We start from the raw sequence: 14,157 nt of genomic DNA on the forward strand, positions 1-14,157 counted from the left end.
GCGTGCACTGACAGCTGGTGGTGTGTGTGCCTGGTGGAAGCATGCACTGACGGCTGGTGTTGTATGTGCCTGCTGGAAGCGTGCACTGACGGCTGGTGGTGTGCATCTGGTGGAAGCGTGCACTGACGGCTGGTGGTGTGTGTGCCTGGTGGAAGCGTGCACTGACGGCTGGTGGTGTGTGTGCCTGGTGAAAGTGTGCACTGATGGCTGGTGGTGTGTGTGCCTGGTGGAAGCGCGCAGTGATGGCTGGTGATGTGTGTGCCTGGTGGAAGCGTGCACTGACGGCTGGTGGTGTGTGTGCCCAGTGAAAGCGTGCAGTGATGGCTGTTGGTGTGTGTGCCTGTTGGAAGCGTGCACCGATGGCTGGTGGTGTGTGTGCCCTGTGAAAGCGTGCACTGACTGGTGGTGTGGGGGCCCGGTGGAAGCGGGCACTGACGGCTGGTTGTATGTGTGCCTGGTGGAAGCGTGCACTGACGGCTGGTGGTGTGTGTGCCTGGTGGAAGCGAGCACTGACGGCTGGTGGTGTGTGTGCCTGGTGGAAGCGTGCACTGACGGCTGGTGGTTTGTGTGCCCGGTGATAGCGTGCAGTGATGGCTGTTAGTGTGTGTGCCTGGTGGAAGCGTGCACTGACGACTGGTGGTATGTGTGCCCTGTGAAAGCGTGCACTGACGGCTGGTTATGTGTGTGCCCGGTGGAAGCGGGCACTGATGGCTGGTGGTATGTGTGCCTGGTGGAAGCGTTCACTGACGGCTGGTGGTGTGTGTGCCTGGTGGAAGTGAGCACTGACGGCTGGTGGTGTGTGTGCCTGGTGAAAGCGTTCACAGACGGCTGGTGGTGCGTGTGCCCGGTTAAAGGTCGCCCGACGGCTGGTGGTGTGTTTGCCTGGTGGAAGCATGCACTGACGGCTGGTGGTGTGTATGCCTGTTGGAAGCGTGCACTGACGGCTGGTGGTGTGTGTGGCTGGTAGAAGCGTGCACTGACGGCTGGTGGTGTGTGTGCCTGGTGGAAACGTGCACTGACGGATGGTGGTGTGTGTGCCTGGTGGAAGCGTGCACTGACGGCTGTGGGTGCGTGTGCCTGGTGGAAGCGTGCACTGACGACTGGTGGTGTGTGTCTGGTGGAAGCGTGCACTGACGGCTGGTGTTGTGTGTGCCTGGTGAAAGTATGCACTGACGACTGATGGGGTGTTTGCCTGGTGGAAGCAGGAGCATTCACAGTGATAGAAGAAACAAATGAAACTGACAAGGAGGAGGGGGAGAAGGGAGGGGGAGTGCGAGCAGAGGAGCAGGATTCACAGCTAGAAGACACAAATGAAGCTGACCAGGAGGGAGGAGTAAAAGGGAGGGGGTAGTGCAAGCAGAGGAGCCTGATTATAGCAATAAAAACACAGATGGCAGCTGTGCACGTGCACGAGCTTGTGAACGCAAGCTGTAGGCCAGCAAAAGCCCCTGATGGCACTTTTAAAACCCACTTACTACATTTCTCGAAGAGGCAGCGCATGCGCTGTCTCAGGCGTGACCTAATAAAAACTATGTCCCACTTATTTGACTAGACCTAGTGCCCAGAAGGAACAGATCATGTCGGAGACCATGCAAAAACTATACTGCCACCATGGAAAGACCTTTGCGCCCATACGGATTCTGGGATGAAGGCCTCACCCAACCTTTCTTTTTCTTGACCACTTTTTGGCTATTTTCAAGTGGTTTTTATGTCCCCTACCTCCCTCCCCAGGAGTGGGGTTAGATTCAAGGTAAATTGGTGGTGTTTAGTTGGCTTTCTACTAACCTGGGATGAAACCCACCAGAAAGACTTTTGTGCCTGTGGGAGAAGGCACATGCCACATCTCCCAGCAGTAATCTCTGGCTTTCAGTGCAGTGGATTCCTGCTTGGAGAAGCCCTTAGCAGGGTTCCCTCCAATAAGGAGAGACAGTGATAGAATGGGGACATTGTCTCTTTTCAGTGCTGCTCTCCCTCAGAGATCTTTGCTTGTGTTATGTTATGTTATGTTATGTTATGTTATTTATTCTTTTATATAGCGCAACGGTTACTCAAAAAGAGTGTCCCGGCGCTTTAGGTAAAGAGGGCTGCTTCACAATAACATAACACAATAAAAAGAGAATACAGAACAGACGAATAAAAGCAAGGGCTACTAAAAATACCTACTGGGTGAACAACCAAGTTTTAAGACCTCTCCTGAAGTCAAGAAGACTTGAAGCCCCCCTGAGCAGAAGCGGAAGCGAGTTCCACATCTGTGGGGCCAGAAGGCCGAAAGAACGGCCACCCAGGCGCGCTCTCTTCACTCGTGGCACAACCGCCAAGAGTAAGGATTCAGACCTCAAAGAGCGGGCCGGGTGGTAAAAGGCCAGTCTCTTTTGGAGGTACTTTGCTCCCACCGCATGGAGGGCCTTATAGGCCAAAGTCATAGCCTTAAAGGCGATCCGTTTGCGGATGGGCAACCAATGCAGCGTCCGCAATAGACCCGCAGCACCGGCACGTCTATTTAGACCATAAATGGCCCTGGCCGCCGCATTCTGCGCGACTTGAAGCCGCTGCAGCAAGTACTCTGGAAGGCCCAGGTACAGAATGTTGGCATAATCCAACCTGGAGCCTATCAGAGCCTGCACAGTCACCTTCCTGTGTTCCTCCGACAAAAGAGGCAAGAACCTCCGCAGCATCTTTAATAGACCGAAGCAGGTACCGGTCACCCCAAGGATCTGGGCTTTCATCGTCAGCCCCTTATCCATCTTGACCCCCAAGTTCTTAGCCATAGGGGAAGAGCAAGACGGAGGAAACATATCGACGGGCCACCAGGCCTGCCAGGCCGGCTCCGAGTCACACCCGAAGAAGAGTACCTCAGACTTATCGGAATTGCACTTGAGGCTGTTCTGTTGGAACCATGCGAACACAGCCCCAAGGCAATCCCGGATACTCTCCCCGTCAAAGTCTGCCCCTCTCTTACAAGAAAAGAGGAGCTGGGTGTCGTCGGCATACGATACGATCCGGGCACCGAACGACTCCGCCACCGCCGCCAGAGGGGTCATAAAGATGTTAAAAAGGGTCGGGCTCAAAATAGAGCCGTGAGGGACCCCGACTCCCAAAGGCGGCATCACGGCGGTGTCAGACGATGTCCAGACCGTTTGCCGGCGGCCGGCTAGAAAGGAAGCAAACCAGCTGAGCACCGTCCCCCGAAGACCAATCTCATAGAGTCTTGCGAGAAGGCCATCATGGGGGACGGTGTCAAAAGCCGCCGACAGGTCCAACAACACCAGCATGACTTTGCCCCCGGTATCCAACACCCCTTTGATGGTTTCAGAAACCTCAAGGAGCGCGGTCTCGGTGCTCCGGTTTGAACGGAAGCCGGACTGGGTGTCGTGCAAGATCTCGTGGGTCTCCAAGAAGTTGGAGAGCACCGACTGAACATGTTTCTCCAGTATTTTTACGAGGGCCGGCAATAAGGAGATAGGCCTGTAATTGGCTGGGGCCTTCGGGTCAAGACCCAGTTTTTTAAGCAACGGGATGACCATTGCCTGTTTCCAAACTGGCGGCACCACTCCCTGACTCAGCGAAAGATTCAGAAGAGGGTTGGCCAGTGGATTAATCACTTCCGCCATCCTACCCAGAAGCTTAGCTGGGCAAGGGTCAAGAGGAGACCCAGATTTCAAATTGCCCATAAGCACTAAGGAGGCAGAGGCAGGCAAAGATGGAAACACGGCCAATATAGCCCCGTGCGAGGCCAGAGGAGATCTATCAACCACAGGTATAAACGGACCAACGGGTGCTCCAGAAGAAAAGGAATCCTGAATAAGTTTTATCTTGCTTGTGAAAAAACAAGCAAGGTCCGCTGCCCAGGATTCTACGGGCACCTCTTCAGATGTAGTGGTCCGAGGAGAAATAAATTCTCTAACAATGGTGAAAATCTCCTTGCAGGAATTGGAGGCCGCTTCGATTCTCCCAGCAAGATAGGCCTTTTTTTCAAGGCGGATGTCCCGGTGGTACGTCTTGACCACTGCCCTGTAGGCCGACCGGTCCACGCTATCATAGTGTGCCCTCCAGGCCCCCTGGCACTAATCATAGTGAAAGCAGACTGTGCCAATAGCGTGACCTGATTTCACTTTGTTTTGCTGTGGACTATGCATGCTGCTGGTCACAGCGAAACAAAACACAATTCAAACTTAGGATGAGAGAGAGGCTTTCCCTTTGCATCCCGAATTTTATAATGGAAAAGAAACTGCTACTTGTGTTTTCATCAGAAACATTTTCTTTTCCAGTATGATGGTGGGCACGTTGACGTTCACTTCACTGTAAAGGTAGTGCAGTCGACATCAGCCGGTTAACTAAAGCAGTAAATCTTCCAGCAACTATGGCAGATTAAAAACCATGTACCAAATTAAAAAAATACAACTTTTTTACAGAGGCATGATTACATCTCTGTAGTTGGCCGGTACCAACCTCAACGTACGGGATATCAAGTAGGCCTTGTTCTTCTTTGCAGAAAAGTAGTGTTTGGTTGTATGGCCTATTAGCAGCTGCAGATTTTGGCACAATGTTTATAATTCTCAGAACTACAATTCTCAGCATGCAGAGTCTTAGGAAGAAGACACTGCTCCAAGAGTACAAACATCCTGGAAACAGAAGCAGCAGCTGTATTTAAAAGGAGCATTGTTCTCCTTGATGGTCAATCTTGCTCTGTTGAGTTTAGGATACTTTGAGAAGAATTTTTTTTCTGCTGAGTTAATAGTTGCTGCTAGAAAAAAAGTATTCAAAGTCTGAAGGAGTTTCTTCTGATTGATCAGAATTTCCACTTGCCTTAATTAAGAGTAGCTTGGCTCTGGAAACTTAATGGTTGTCTATTGTTGGGGATTAGCATTGGTTGAAACTATTTCTAAAAAGGACACAGTGTTCTGTTTTAAAAGTGTATTTTCTAGGAATGTAGAATGTTCCCTAGATGCGACAGGAGCGAGTGTGGGCGATATAGTCTTCTGCATTTTACTTTACACCTTAGTCACATTCCAGTTAGATATATCTTTTTTTATTTTTTATTTAGTAATCTTCTAGAATACAGTTTGGGAAGAGTTGTTCATTCTTCTTTTCTGATAGAGATATCTCTATTCTGCTACTGAAGATTACTGCAAAGCAGATGAGGTTCCAGTCTGCCCCTCTCCACATAGGGTTTCACTCTTGCTCCATGAGTGAAGCTCTCAAAAAAACGTCTGGTAAGATCTAACAGTTGTTAAGCTTGACTGCCACATCATAGGACAGCTCACCCTCTGCTACTTCCACAAACTGAGTTGCCATTACTTCTAGTACTAATATCGCAAACACTACTAACTTACCAGTTTAATTCCCTCCAATATAAAACAAAGGGACTCTGTGACAATCAGCATTTATGCTGACAGTGCATGCTATGGTGTCAGTTACTATCTGTGCCACATTATAACAGTTCAGACCAAACTCAGTAGATTTGGTGCCAGAGCAGCCAGTGTAAACCTTAGTAGTTCAGTCTATATCAGTGCTAGTATCACCAGTACAAGCAGCAGTGATACCAACGAAAGTCATAGGGGCATATTATCAAGGACAGGCGATACATTATCGCCGCTTTTACCGGCAGGAAACTGCTGATAAAGCGACGATAATGGCCTTGATAATATGCTCTATGAATTCCAATCGAAGCCCATGTTAGATGTGTTCACATCTAACATGGGCTTCGATTGGAATTCATAGAGCATATCATCAAGGCCATTATCGTCGCTTTATCAGCAGTTTCCTGCCGGTAAAAGCGGCGATAATGTATCGCCTGTCCTTGATAATATGCCCATAGGGGCATATTATCAAGGGGGTTTATCTCCGCTTTTTTGGCTTTAAAAGCCAAGAAAGCGGAGATAAAATCATCTCCCTATTACCAAGCTGTCGCTAACACCAGTTAGTGACAGCTAATAGGAGATAGCGACCATCTTGGGCCCCGCTTTGCATGTCAGTGATATTTATCACTAATGACATGCAAAGTGGGCGTGCCAAGATGTTAGCGACTGGAAACAGTCGCTAACATCGCTATCTCCTATTACCAACTTTTGGAGATATTCGCGCTAAGCGCGAATATCTCCAAAAGCTAACACCTGCCCTGAGCAGTTCTTAGCCATGTTATCCAATGGGAGGTGGATAACATGGCTAAGAGCATTTGCTCGATAATGCATGAATATCGCTGACTTTTCAGCGATATTCATGCATGGCTAATAGCAAGGTTTATCTGCGATAAAAGTCGCCGATGTGCGGCGATAATTTTTGTCTCTAAACAAGTTAGAGACAAAAATGATCGCTAGTTGTTGGTAATATGCCCCATAGTCCCTTAATTATCACCGCTGCCTCAGTGCAAACCTTGGTAACTAAGTCATCGTCAGTGATGTGCTAGTACAATCATAAATAGCATAACCTTTAGTAGTTTAGTCCCTATTAGTCCTACCAGAGCAGGTCTTTGTATCCAAGTTACTATCAGTAGCTGTTCCACCAAAAGAGGCCTTGGCAACAAAGTCAGTCCCAGGCCTGGCACTAGCAAAAGCTTTTGCAGCTCCGCAGTTGCAAACATGAAAATTCAGATATCTCCAGGGATATTTCTTTTTGAGCAACAGAAACAAATCTTTACATTGGGGGATGCTTTCTGTCGAACGAAAACAATGCCTGGATGGCTTGTACAACATGGAGGCCCGCCGATCGAAAGGGCTCCCTCATTGTCGGCTGAAGCACTTTAGGTGGCCGCCACGTTATAGCGGGCCTCTCGGTATGGTTTTCATTCAACGGACACAACCCCCTAAAATGTGGGTTGGTTTCTATTGCACAAAAAGAAGTGTCCCTGACAACAGGTGCTAGCGTATGTGGGCCTCTGCCACCACAGAGGTTGGGCGATCAGCACACCAGTCAAACTACATACCTGTCACTGCTGAAATGGATAGTTTAGGGATGCAGAGCCTGCCACATCTTTACCTGGATGGTTTGGAAGTAGCACTGGTACAGAGGGTCTGATATCTCTAGAATTAGATAGCTCAGAGATTGCCACAGAATAAAGGGTAAACTGACAGGTTCCACTGTGAAAGTGACAGCTGCGGGGATTGGTCGGGGAGCAGACTAGTTCTATGGGCGGCTGTATACTGCCTCAACGCACATTTTTAGGGATTGTATTGCATCCCCTCCAAAAAATAGATTGTACGGGTAGATAACTGTGAAAGCAAGAACAGAGATTGGTAGGTGCTCTCCCTTGAAGGATGGTCACCTCTACATTCCCAGACACTTGCAAGGATTCACAGAAATAATCCTGCCTCATAAATACTGATGAGACAGGATTTCTGTCCTGGATCAGTGCATCTATTGCAGTGAAGTACAAAGGCCTGGATGGCCCTTAGCACAGGTTGCTCCTGTCACAGGACTGCGCTCCAACTTCGCATGTTAGTACATTGGGCTCTGCATGTATTGTTCAACATGCTCTCCCTGCTCGGCTGGTTGGGGTTCTCCGTTTATGAAGCATAAGGACAGACAGACAGGCAACTTCGGTGCTTGGCCTTCTAATATGGAATTCCTTTTGAATCAACCCTAGATATAAAGCTAATCTAATTCCATTTTGTAAAACACTGAGAGGCCTTATTACTCTGTAGTCGTCCCATAGTGAGTAATATGAGTCAAAAAGCACCAAAAAACCTAAGTCATGTTCATGCTCTCTGTACAATTAAAACATGCACATAATGTCCTGTATTTTGTGTGCATTCAGGAGAGGGTGGTTCCTTACTAATGATGATAGGGGTCCAGTCACCGAATAACTGCTGATCAGAATCCTTTCCAGGGGCTGGGGAATGTCATTGGGACACTTTTGAGATGCGCAGAAGATCACTCTGTGTGATGTATCTCATCTACATAGTGTGTTTTGGGGGCTTACGCTGACAGCACCAACAGCCTATTCTACGGACACAGGCATAGGTCCCGTTTACAAGTTGGGTGGGATGTCGATCCGCCTGACTGTAACTCACTAATGTTCCCATAACTGAATTTCACGGGTGTGTGAACATTGGGCTCGATAAAGGCCAGCTAATTTGGCCGGTAAAATCACACGAGGCTCAGAGTACAACATCAGCTGCCCCCCATCACGCTTCTGCTGGGGCAGCAGTGAGACCCCATTGCAGAAGGAGCATTTCTGGTGGTTCTTTCCACCCTATAAACACCAAAAGTTACCGGTATGATTCCCAGCATCTAGGGGGTTGGAGAGAAAAAACGACTGGAGTATATCCTCCTTTGAAGCTTTATCTCACTAAAGATACTCCAATAAACTCACCAGTGGCAGAATAAGGTGGTGTGTTACCTGTATTAATGTATTAAAATACAGGAAGATGGCACTAGGGTCTTAGGACCATTAAAATCCAACAAGACCCATTTTTTATAATTTTATTGACCCAGCCAGACCCAAGAATAAAGGGAAACCAGGGGTCTGACTGAGGTTTTTTAATCTTTAAGGCCCCCTGCCTTCATCTATCTAAAGAGCTCCCAACACTGTGGTTGAGCCCACCCCGACTTTTAGGGGTCGGGGTCACCCGATGATGAAGTATGACACCACTAGGCTGTGTGAGGGCAATTATAAACAAGAGGTGTTTTTCCCCCAACACACGGTTATGGTTACCATAACCTTCCACGGGTCCGAAAAGCTTAAATCTTCTTTTGAGAGGTTCCCTAAATCTATAGGTCCCTCTCATGCGGGTTCCGGTTCTTTCCACTCACCAGGCCTCCAGTCTAGGCCACAAAGTGCGTGCAGTCCGAGATCATGGTGCAGGGAATGCTTTCACATTTAATTTTATGGAGCACAGAAAAGTATTTCAGTGTAATTTGTCTTTATTATTCTAAATTCGTTTTACTTCCTCTTTTCCTATTTTGAGTTGTTTTTTCTCACACTTATGAACTCTCTCCTTTTGATTCTTTTTTCGCTTTCACTACATCTTTGTTTCCTATTTACATTTGTGTTCTTTCGTTCTAATAGGAGCTTAGGCACAGTGGCCAATGTCAGGATAAGAACACGACTCTGGTCATCTCACGACACTAAAACACTTCCCACTCTAGCTCCACTGTAATTAAACATTCTTCCAACCAAGCACCCTACAGTGGAGAGTAATATATATGTGGCATATAAACATAAAATATAAAAAACAATGATATAGTTTTCTCTTTCTTGCGCATTGTCTTTCTCGATAAGTGTGCTTCTTTCTCTTCTTTGTCTCTCGATCCCTCCCTTCTCGCAAATGACGTTGCCTCCCTGCCCAATCCCCCCCACTTGTTTTCATTCTCTGTCTTTCATGTAATACTTTGGCAGCTGAGCACGTCTTGTGATTCGGAAAGGGGTCCAAAAAACGGAATAATAATAATAATGAAAAAACCACTAGAACATCAGGACGTCTCCAAAACCGCGAGGGCCCCAGCCCCATGCCAAGGAATTCTCCTGTCCCAGCTCTCCCCCACCCTACCCCCTCCCCCACAGCCCAGCTGTGTGCTTATACGCTCCTTTTGGAGCACAACTGTAAAGAGATCCAGATGTGCCACATCTGGAGAAACATCATCCAGGGGTTTCTTAGAACTTGTAAAAATAATAACATTAAAACGGAGAAAAATGAGCAAACCTAAGGCACGTGATGCCGCAGCGCCTGCGTTCACCTTGGGCCTGTTGTCGCTGGGGAGAGGGAGGGGAGTTCTCTCTTCCTCCAGCTCAGACTCATGAGAGACTTTCCTGAAGCCATTACCCACACCCTGGTAAACGTGCCCCCTGCTGTCAGTGCCCTCCCCCATCCTGTGAGTCCCAGCCCTCCCCTGGGGTCCATAAGGCTCGGCGTTCTTGCTAGAAAGGCCCTTGAAGTCACTCTCTCAGCCAGAGCTCCTCTCCTCCATCACATGCTGCAATGGGACATATTTCCTGACACACTTTCTCAGTCAGACCTCTCTGGGTCTATTCTGAAACACCATCTTTACAACCTCATCACTGGGGCATTGATCAGCCATATTAACATCTGAGCCTTCCCTACATCTGACTCTTTCATCACAATGACTTCAGAGCAGAGCAAGGACGGGTTGGGTCTGCCCACTCTTAGAACGATCAAAGGAACTGGCCTCAGGAAACCTCTCCCTTGTCATACTGACTGCAGAGCATGGGCTCTCAAGCGTCTCTATCCTGTCAAACTGAGTCCATCTAGTCATACTAGCTGTGCTACTACCAGGACTTCCTGCGCCTATTCTGCTCTCTCTGATCTCTCCTTTCCTCTCAATCATGCTGACAGCACAGCCTGGCCTTATTATGGCACTTCTCTGTCAAGTAACTGCAGTGCCTGACTTCTCATACGGATGGATATATTAGAAGTGAATGAATGCATATGAATATAATTTTAGTTTCTTTCTATTCAGAATATAAATGGTATGGTGGTAAGGAAGGGCACCTATCTACGTCAGATTGATCTCTCACTGACACCCATATTTGTCTGAGTGTAGAATGTTTACAGTTTTCTCTTGAGCTTAGCCCGACTCTATCCTTCACAATGGGTCTTATTTTTGCCACCAACTGTACTATTTTTGGCGATCTTCATTTTTTTGAACATTTTAAACATACATTTTATTGTTGAAAAAATGCAACCAATTACAAACAATCAAAGTAGCTAACAGATGATAGGTAAAAACATTAAGACAAATTAAAGCTTACGCAATATGGAAACAAGAAATAAAGAATCAAAGAATAGTTGCATATGGAACTTTTGGTAAAAAACGTAGGAAGGAAAAGAGAAAAAGAAAAAAGGGGGGTAAAGGGGAAAGAAAATATTCATATTGTAAATAAATAAATACATGTGCAGGTAAAATAGAATAATACATTTTAAAAGGTATCGAACAATATAAGAAAGAGATTGCTGTTTAACAATGTAAGATAAAATGAGAAAATACATAATTACAACTATAAAAGCAACAGTATATCATTATTAACAAGTCATGGTGGCTTGGGAACCCCTTCAGAGGAAGGATGACGATGGGTAGACCTTCGTGCAGAGACGTCTAGGAAAGTAGTCATGGGAGACCATATGCGTTCTCTTTTGAGGAGTAAAGACATAGGAGAAACATAGGCGCGATCTATTCAATGATTATAAACTGTACCACCAGGATTGAAAGGAAAGTTGCGTAGAGTGTTTCAAATTTTTTGTTATTTGTTGGAAAGCAATTGCAATCAATAAGTCCACAATGTCCATGTTATGAGAAAGGGTTTGCCAATAAAAAGATAATGAACCTAGAAATACAGCTTCAGGAGAAAAAGGGAAATGTGTATGGCAAATTATGTTAATTTGAGCCCATACCTTCAACCAAAATTGATGTGTAGAGGGACAGAAAAAAAGCATATGAAATAAGTCTGCGTCAGAAGCAATACACGTCCAGCAATTTGAAGAAGATGCAGGTTGAAATTTATGCAAGGATAATGGTGTAAACAAAAGTTGGTTGTAAATAAAGAAAAGATTTTGGGTCGTACTAGCTGATCTTGAGGTCTTGCAGAGTTTCAACCATAATTTATCCCAAAGTATAATAGGCCATGAAAAATGGATATTATATTCCCATTGGAGTTCTGTGTGAGTCTTAGATCTTTGTATAATTGGAGTACTGAGAAATTTGTAAATGGATGAGGCACAAGCTTGAGCACTTAAAATGGGACGCCGGTACTCGCTACAATGTCGCCAAAAGCATCCCATAGAAGCATCAGGGGTCGCGGCTCATCGCCTGCCCCAGGCAACCAGTTGAAAACTCCCCGCTGCTGACACTAGCACCAAGAACAGGGAGGTCGGCAATCCCCAAACAGTGCCTGCTTCTGTGATGGAGCCTACCGTCAAAAATCATACCGCTAGCCGGGGGAAACAAACCATACCAGCGCTGTTCAAGGCACAGTCACTGAAGGCCAAACCGCCGATCAATGCCCCCGGGGGGAGGGGGGGGCAGAGGATCCGCACAACCAAAGTCACCAGCTCTCACTTCAAACGGGTGTGCAGAAATACCGTCAGCTCATATCGGAGGGGAATCTTCGTCTTCACTTGCACTACTGCCGATGAGTGAATTGACACTTCAAGATGCAGAATCCTCAGTATCCAGTCATACAGTATCAGGTGGAGATTCCGGCTGTACTCTGACTGACTTCCCAGAAAGGTCAGAATCCGATTTAATTTCCATTCAGCAAATGCAATGCATTCTGGTACTGCAGTACCCTCAGTTGGAGCTCAAGATTTAGGGTACTCAGACACACCTAAAACAGAAGACTTGAACATCCAGAAGGAAGGCATTGATCCTAGAAGGGAGGATGACACAGTTGATAAATTCTTTTCTTTATCTGGCATATCTAATTCCTCAGAAGATGACACCCAGGACAAGGACTGGGCTTGTGATGGGAGCGACATCAGCAGTTTGCATTGGGAGGGTGACGTTGATCACTCTCAGTTGAACTCAGAGACAGTTAAAAAATACTAGAGCAATCTCTGCTTGTCCTACCCTGACGGAGGGGGCCACAGGAGCTATGTCCTGAGACTATTCTGATTCACCAGACTTGGGAGATAAAATAATGGACGGAGCAGTATCTGTTAGAACGACTACAATTCCTAACTCCCCTGAAGAAATCACTTTATCCACAATCTACCAGGTGATCATGGAACATAGGGAGGAGTCAATGGCTCAAAGCTCCAGCACACAAGGGGCTTGTAGGAAACTACAAAATTCTATTTGCAGGATAGCTAAGACATGCTCAGATTTGTCCACAAGAATAGGAGAAGCAGAAACTAGGATCTCCCAACTTGAAGGCAAACTGACCTCGCTATTTTAAAACTAAACTTGCGAATTACGGCATTGCTTTTAAAACTTGTGCATTTATTTTAACTGTTTGGAGACAACGTACCTGGGGCTGGAAGCTTGCCAGTGGGAGGGGGTGCTGACAAGATGCTTCGGGGGCCTTTGCTCGACTGTTCCCTCCTTCCCGCCTCGGTCCGACGCGGCGAATAGCGCAGTTGCGCGGAGGGTGTGGAAGGGAGAGCTCAGGCACTTCCGGTGGTGGTCAGCGCTCTAGTCGCTAGGATAAAGGGCACATGCGTGAACGGCCGCAAGCGGATGCGCGCAGCGGGCGTGCCACCGGCGCGCCAAAGGCAAGCCCGTCTGCGCCCGTCCGCGGCCGATGGGGGACCGGGGCCATAACCCCTGGTCAAATTACTGCTCGAGTTCAGTGGAGCTTTAGTCAACTCTATGAACTCTGCCCCAAGATTTATAGCGCATGTTGCCATAGCATGAAGGTAGATCATGATGTGAGATGTAAACATTGTCCATTTAGCTACAGCGCGGTGGGCAAGTTAAAGCGAGGGGCAACAAGGCTCTCTTGCGGTCTGCTTAATTCCAGATGGATGTGTAAACACAAACTAGACATTTTTGATCTATTCACAGACAAAAAGCTCGACCTCCAATTGCTCATGGAGACTTGGCTGGATTCTAATTTCGAGCCAGAAATTCTCGAGGCCCTTCCCACGGGGTATATGATTGTCAGGTTGGATAGGACGTCTGGTAGAGGTGGTGGTATAGCTATTGTTTTTAAACTTCCATTAAGCTGCCAAATGGAACCTATGACTATAGCAGATAGTGAGGCAGGTGCATTTACTATCAAGGTTAGTCCACACCTCACTGTGAAAGGACTCCTGGTCTATAGACCTCCTGACCCACATGCACGCTTTGTCTCCAGCCTGTTGGAAGGTATTACGGAATCTGCCCTACGGAAGGATAAATTCCTTCTGCTGGGGGACCTTAATATGCATCTGGAGAATTTCCTTGATAGGGGGGCTGTAGATTTATGCCAGTAACTACAGTCATTACAATTAGGCCTGAACTCCAAGGCCCCCACCCATCAGCATGGCCATTTACTGGATCCAGTATTTGCTAATTGGGGGGAAGTTGAAGTGAGCACTCCCACCCCCATCCCCTGGTCCGACCATTTTTTTGTTCCCTTTGTGGTAAAGATCCCAGAATCCAGAGCCCCTGAGCAACCCATGCTAAATTACTCGCGTCGCAAATGGGCTGGCTTCTCACAGCTGAAGTTTAACGAAGCTCTGACCAAAGGAGGGCAGCCGGGGGGTATCGATGTTGAAACTG

This window comes from Lissotriton helveticus, chromosome 5_1 (genome assembly GCF_964261635.1).
Source record: "Lissotriton helveticus chromosome 5_1, aLisHel1.1, whole genome shotgun sequence".
In the NCBI taxonomy this organism is placed as follows: domain Eukaryota; kingdom Metazoa; phylum Chordata; class Amphibia; order Caudata; family Salamandridae; genus Lissotriton; species Lissotriton helveticus.